At 36.7% G+C, this 7,235-nt stretch overlaps 1 long non-coding RNA gene across 1 annotated transcript; it reads right to left on the bottom strand.

Annotated features, from left to right (window-relative positions):
• Nucleotides 1-473: 473 nt before the first annotated feature.
• On the bottom strand, nucleotides 474-2,974 carry LOC136851288 (uncharacterized). The gene is made up of 2 exons (XR_010856833.1): nucleotides 2,711-2,974; nucleotides 474-1,467 (listed from the first exon to the last, which is right to left on the bottom strand). It is a non-coding gene; the product is annotated as an uncharacterized lncRNA (long non-coding RNA).
• Nucleotides 2,975-7,235: the final 4,261 nt, after the last annotated feature.

The raw sequence follows: 7,235 nt of genomic DNA, 5'->3' as shown, positions 1-7,235 counted from the left end.
TTTTACATTGTTTTGTAGCATGGGTGTTGAATTTGAATGCTCAATAAGGGAGGGATGTAGTGTCTATAAAAAAAAACATTTTCTTTAATGCACTATGTACCTTAACTCTTGGGGCATTCTCCCTTAGTTTTGGGAACATTCTATGATTTGAATGTATTACGCCAGAAGCAGAGATGAGCGCCATGTGTTTGGTTGTTGATACCATGTCGGAACAGTAACGGAAATAAAGTTGTTGCTGCTAAGATGCTGCTATTATTACGCCATCCTCCACACATAAAGGCTATTACACCAGGGACTGCCTGTACAGGATTATGGCTCCCTATTTCTACAATTAACTAATATACTGTATCATTGAAACTATGGGTATCAGTTTAATAACAATAATTAGTACAGGAAAGTATTTGCTACATCCCACTAAGGAGGAGCCATAACACTTCATTTAAGTGAAATAATACATACTAAAAGTAGATCTGCCTGTAAACAATTTTTATTCATTGATGATATGAAAAAGCCCCAATATTTAAGATAACTTGGGGGACAGTTGTAATAAAAATCTCTTTATGATATTTCTAAAATATTAATAAAAAGAAAAAGGGTACTTGGTTTAAAACTGAACCATGAAATTCAGAACATGAGGCATGGCATGCCTACCACTGCCTAACCAAGAAGTTGTAACATGGTTTCTTTACAGAGTAAAATGCCAAATTTTAAAAGTAATTTGTATTTTCCATAGGTATACAAACCGTAGCCATTCGAATATGGAGTATCTTCCTGTGCATGCGCTGCACCAGCTGTATATTGACTAAACATGGGTGGTACCCAGGTGGATATGGGGGAGAGGGGATGCCCATTCTCACCCAACTGGCACTGCCCATTCTTCTTCTCGCCCTTATCCAGAATGAAAAACTAAAGGGAAATAACAAGGCAGGGTGGACAAGGAGAGTTACCTCCAAAATGAAAGTTATGGTTCATATACATAGGAAAAATAAAAATTACTTTGAAAATTTTGTGTTTGTCCTTACAGGCTTACAAACACTACATCTTCCATATTTGGAGACTTACTTCTAATGATTTTAGATAATAAAATTTGTTATCACTGTGATTTAAAAAATGATGTCTAGGCTAATGGGAAGTGAGTAGCCCAGTACACAAATCCAAAATGCCCAACTTAAGGGATGCACAGCTAGCAAATTTAACAATTATGTACTGTTGCCACACCTATGTGAGAAGGGTGAATGGGAAGACTGTCGCAATTGCCATAAATGGGGGAAAGAACCCTTCTGCTTTGAGTCCATTTATACTCTATCATTGTGTCAACAGGCACATTCTGGTCAAGGACAACAATGAGAGAATTCTTTGACATAGGTTCGTCTGTCTTATGGAGTCCCTGGCAGGACCAAGGAAAACTTGCATGCAATAAGATAAGGAGATTACATCAGTTTAGAAAAGTCTGGTTTCCAAGATTATCTGCAATGATAAAAAAAAAAGTCTCAAATACAGAGAAATAACAAGGCCTGAGAAATCTCTGGAAGAATCAAATATTAATTAGGAGGCCTCGACAACTCTTATGAAAAACTGAATCAGATCTTTCCTGAAGTGTGGTTACCACCATTATTTAAGCCTGCACATAGAAGATGACATTAGGCCATTGCTCAAGAAGTATGCTTTGTGGATTTACAAAAATAAAATAAATGAAATATATTACTGTATAAATAAACCTGCAGGTGAAGAGGGAACGGAGATGTAAAATATAATATATTCAATTGAAAAACAGAACACCCATGGGTAATTCAACAGAAGATGAGTGTTTACAAAAGGGTACGACAATTGACTGATTTAATACTGATGGGCCTTGTAACTCATAAGGTTATAATGCCAATCCTTAACCCTTTGTTAGCGGGCGTCATCAACTGACGACCATTTGTAGCTTTACGGTTATTTCCGGGTATCGTCCCCTAAGATCAACATTTCGCTCCATACAGTTTGAACGAATTTTGCAAGAAAAATGTTCAAATCACTTCAGTGGGTCATAAAATGACTTCTGGCAAATCAAGAGTAGAGAGTCAGTACTGGATACAGGGAGATCAGTCTGACTTGAGATTTCATGGGGGAATCTACTGCAAACTCCCCATTCCAGGGCATCTCGTAAATATTTTACTCTACACATACTCTAAATTTGTTACTGATTTTAGTTCTTATCTGTTATGACATTGTGTGAGCTGCAATTATAATTTTACAAAATAAAATAAATTACTAGAAAAAACATTTAAAACTTGGAAAAATAAGCATACTTTTATGACTGTCTTATGCAAAAAGAGGCCTTGCTCAGGATTGGAAATATTCCCTTTCAACTTCCTCTGGAAGGTACAGAAAATTTTTTGAATTTTTTGTCTTATACCATGTGCATATGCCTATCTTCCTCTTACCAGTGTGTGTTTTATTTTAAATTGCCCAAACTTAAACTTAGCCCAGTATAGGGTGTTCTTAATATATAATTAGCCAATCCTGTAAGGGTTAATGCTATAAATTCCATCTACAACTAACTCCAGAAAACAAAAAGAGAAGAGATGAGAAAGATAGTTAAAAATTGCAATAAATTTATGTTAAAAATATCTCATTCCATAATTTTAACACATTTTAAACTGCATCTTAAGCATATGTCCTAGCCTGTCATCTTTAAATACTGAATAAAAGACAAATGAAATTATACCTGTATGCAAAAACACTCCAAAGGCAAACAGGTAAGAGAGCCTTATGTCGTCCTGGGCAATACACAACAGCCAAGAGAAAAGGGACAAGATGCGTAGTTAAAGTTGCAGGAATTCCTTGAGTTAAGTACCAGTGCCAAGGGTGGGTTCCATAATGAGAGGACAATCCAGATACTACATTGAAATGGGCAAATCTCCAAGGAACTACAACCAGATGGCCATAATACCAAGAATCTATTCCCACACTCAGGAGTAGTACAGTTGCTCTGTAACAGAAAAACAATCCATTTCAAAAAAAAATTAATTCTATACATGTCTCAAAATAATTTTTTAATTAATTTGTATTTTTCATACCTAATAAACCTGCAGTCTTGACATTAGGATAAATCTTCTGGTGTTAGCTGGAAACCAGTTAAAAAAAAAAACAATATAATTGTATATGATAGGAATTGGTGGCTTCTGGCATCTGTCACGAACATGGTGGGTGACACCACCAACCCAAGCTTGATTTCATGATGCTTCAGTTATTCTTCCAACCCAGGGTAAACTGACAGAGGGGTGGCCAGAGGTGGACGTTAAATGTTAAGACTGTAGGTTTGTTAGTTATAAAAATACAAATTAATTAAAAATTTGTCATTTATTCATACACGGAATAAACCTGGGTCTTAACATTAGGATAGACTCACTCTTGGTGGGAGGTAAGCAATCCTGAACCAACTGGAGGTTCGGCACACCTGGTCAATCTTCCTGGATAAGAGTACTCTAAGGAAGAAGACCTAGGCCTCTAAACCTAGAGATATGTGTGCATCTTAGGCTCAGACTACCTGGTTTAGTACAATGCCTAAATTCATTGCATATGCGGAAGATGAGCTATCTGTTCCAATAACAAACCAGTGTAGCCACCTTTATGGGTTTGTTATCATTCCTCTCTCTCCTTGCTAGAGAAAGGAAGGGTTTGCTATTGAAAGATATCCTCATATTAATAACAAGAACTCCCACAGCATGACTGCTTCACTCATCTGTATCCAGCCAGTTCCAGCTTATGAAGGCACTACCTTCATACTGCCTGTAGGTAGAGAAGAAGGAAGAAAGAGAAAAAGAAGAGACCAGTCATCTCATTCATTTCACTTTCATACCAACATCTTATGTGCTACGGCCACTGGATGAGCTACACAACTTGCTGAGCATCCACCACCGGACCCAAGGAAAAAGTGACCAAGGACCTGTGGGAAATATCTCTCAGGTAGAAGGAAGTGAAAGTGGTTTGATGAAGCCATGAACCAGCATTCAAAACTCTACGAACAGATACATTCTTCTTGACTGCCAAAGAGGAACTCAATCCTCTAATGTCAAGTGCTCTTGCATGCACAGTATTGTCAGCAGACACTGATGATGTGGAGTATGCACTTTTGATCACTTCTCGCAGCCAGATTGAGGTTGTACTCTTGGACACTTCTTTTCTGACCCGGCCTGCACTAACAAAAAGCCTTTGACACCCCGGTCTGAGGAGTCGAGTCCTTTTTAGATAAGCAGCAGTGATCTAATGGGGCAGAGAAGTAATCTGCCTGGATCGTTGTCAACATAATCGCCCAACGAAGGGATAGAAAAGGAGGCGAACCTGTTGCAGGATTTTGAGTCTTAGCCACGAATTCTGGGACATTTTTGAAGGCTATTGACCCCAACTCCTGGTTTGTTTAATATCATATGACAGACCATGAAGTTTGCCTAACCTTTTCGATGAAGCCAAGGCTAGCAGGAACTGTCTTAAGGGTCAAGTGCCTATCTGAAGCCTGACGTAAAGGCTCGTAAGGAGCTCAGGTGAGGCTACTCAGTACCAGAGTTGGATCCCAGGCAGGAGGTTTTAGCTCTCTACGGGAACAGGACTGCTTAAAACTTTTGATCAGCATAAATATATCCCAGATGTAGATATGTCCATGTTCTTCATATGAAGAACCAAAGCCAAAGTACCCCTGTAGCCCTTTATGGCAGAGACAGAAAGATGTTTTTCCGATATGAGAAAGATTAAAAATCAGCTATCTAATGAACAGAGGTTCCAAGTGCAGAGTAACTCTGTCGACGACACCAATCACAGTAGACGGCCCACTTCCCCTGGTACACGGATTAAGTAGACTTCCTGAGGTATCCCTACATTTAAGTAGCTGCTCCTCGAGAAAAGCCTCTCGCTCGCAGGAGGTACTTGATAGTCGCCATCCGTGAAGAGATACGGAACCTATCGACTGATGGTGCCTCTCTACATGAGGTTCACTAGAAGAACCAGAAAAATTTCATGGGGGGTACCAATATTCATGTTATATATATATATATATATATATATATATATATATATATATATATATATATATACATACATACATACATACATACATACATACATACATACATACATACATACATACATACATACATACATACATACATACATACATACATACATACATACATACATACATACATACATACATACATACATACATACATATATATATATATATATATATATATATATATATATATATATATATATATATATATATATATATATATATATATATATATATATATATTATATATATATATATATATATATATATATATATATATATATATATATATATATATATATATATATATATATATATTATATTATATATATATATATATATATATATATATATATATATATATATATATATATATATATATATTATATATTATATATATATATATATATATATATATATATATATATATATATATTATATATTATATATATATATATATATATATATATATATATATATATATATATATATATTATTATATTATATATATATATATATATATATATATATATATATATATATATATAATATAATATAATATAATATATATATATATATATATATATATATATATATATATATATATATATATATATATATATATATATATATATATATATATATATATATATATATATATATATATGCCAAGGGGGTATCTCTCTCGGAACCGCTGTTAGCAGTGGCAGCAGATCTGGAAGCCATTCTGCTTGTGGCCATAAAGGAGCTACTAGGGTCAACTTGAGATTCTGGGACCTCATCACTCTGTTCAGGACCTGGTGGATCAGGAAAATGGGGGGAAGGCGTATACATCCAGGTTGTCCCAGGGATGTTGAAGGGCGTCCTCTGCCACAGCATACAAGTCTGGAACTACTGAACAGTTGACTTCTAACTTTCTGTTGAACCTTGCAGCAAAGAGGTCTATCACTGGACTCCCCCACAAGCGAGTGAAATAGCCTATCCGCAATCCCCTGATGCGGATACCACTCTGTTCCCAAAATCTGTCTCTGCCGACTTAGTTTGTCACCCACTACAATCCTTTTGCCTGGAATGTACCTAGCTACAAGCTCCACTGAACTGTCTATGGCTCACTGGTGTAATTGGACTGTTATCAGGTCAAGTTGGCGAGACACCAGCCCGCCTGTTTGTTCACATAAGCTACCGCTGTAGTGTTGTCTGGCATCAAAACAACAGTGTCTCCCATCACCCTCTGTTGAAACTGATGAAGTGCTAGGGTTGCTTTCAGCTCCAGCACATTGATATGGAGTCGGCTGTCTTGAGGACTCCACAGTGTCTCCCATCACCCTCTGTTGAAACTGATGAAGTGCTAGGGTTGCTTTCAGCTCCAGCACATTGATATGGAGTCGGCTGTCTTGAGGACTCCACATTCCAGAAGTTAGGAGGTCTTCTAGATGAGCCCCCCAACCTTTGGAAGATGCGTCCAAGAACAGCAGCAGTTCCAGAGGGGGTGAATGAAGAGGAACTCCTGTTGCTAGCTTCTTGTCGTCCAACCACCACAGTAGGTAGTTTCTCACTTCTGTTGACAGAGGGGAATCTCTTGCTGGAGACCAGTATTCCTTTAATTTCCACTGTAAGGACCGAAGATGTAGATGGCCATGTGGAACCAGCTTCTCCAAAAGAAGTTAACAGTCCTAGAATAATCTGCCACTGACGAGCTGGTTGTGTCCTTTCAGACAGATAGGAAAGAGCTATTGTCCTGAACTTCTTGATCCTTTGTTCCAATGGAAAGACTCTTGACGCTGCTGTGTCTATGGCCATTCCCAGGTATAGAATTCTTTGATTGAGAGTGAGATTTTACTTTTCTACTGTACTATGAAAGTTAGTAAGTTTTAAATGTCACAAGAATTTTTCTAATAAATACCCTAAAAATGAGCTAATGCTTAACAAAGCAGCTCTTCAATCATTAAAACATGATAATGTTGATAAATTCAACTTGGCAGGTACTGTATGTATACAAACTTCACCAAAAGAAATCTTTTTAAAATCTTTGAGCAAATTATTCCACAAGTTACATATAATCCACAGCCCTACACATGGCATCCAAAAACAGATAATGTCTACATTATGCCTTGTGCAGCACAATAGCATGTAATGAAGGTTTTTTCATACACTGCTGCTTCAGCTCTAAGCTTCTTTGTAATCA

This window comes from Macrobrachium rosenbergii, chromosome 23 (assembly GCF_040412425.1).
Source record: "Macrobrachium rosenbergii isolate ZJJX-2024 chromosome 23, ASM4041242v1, whole genome shotgun sequence".
Taxonomy (NCBI): domain Eukaryota; kingdom Metazoa; phylum Arthropoda; class Malacostraca; order Decapoda; family Palaemonidae; genus Macrobrachium; species Macrobrachium rosenbergii.
This window is presented reverse-complemented; position numbering and strand designations above follow the sequence as displayed.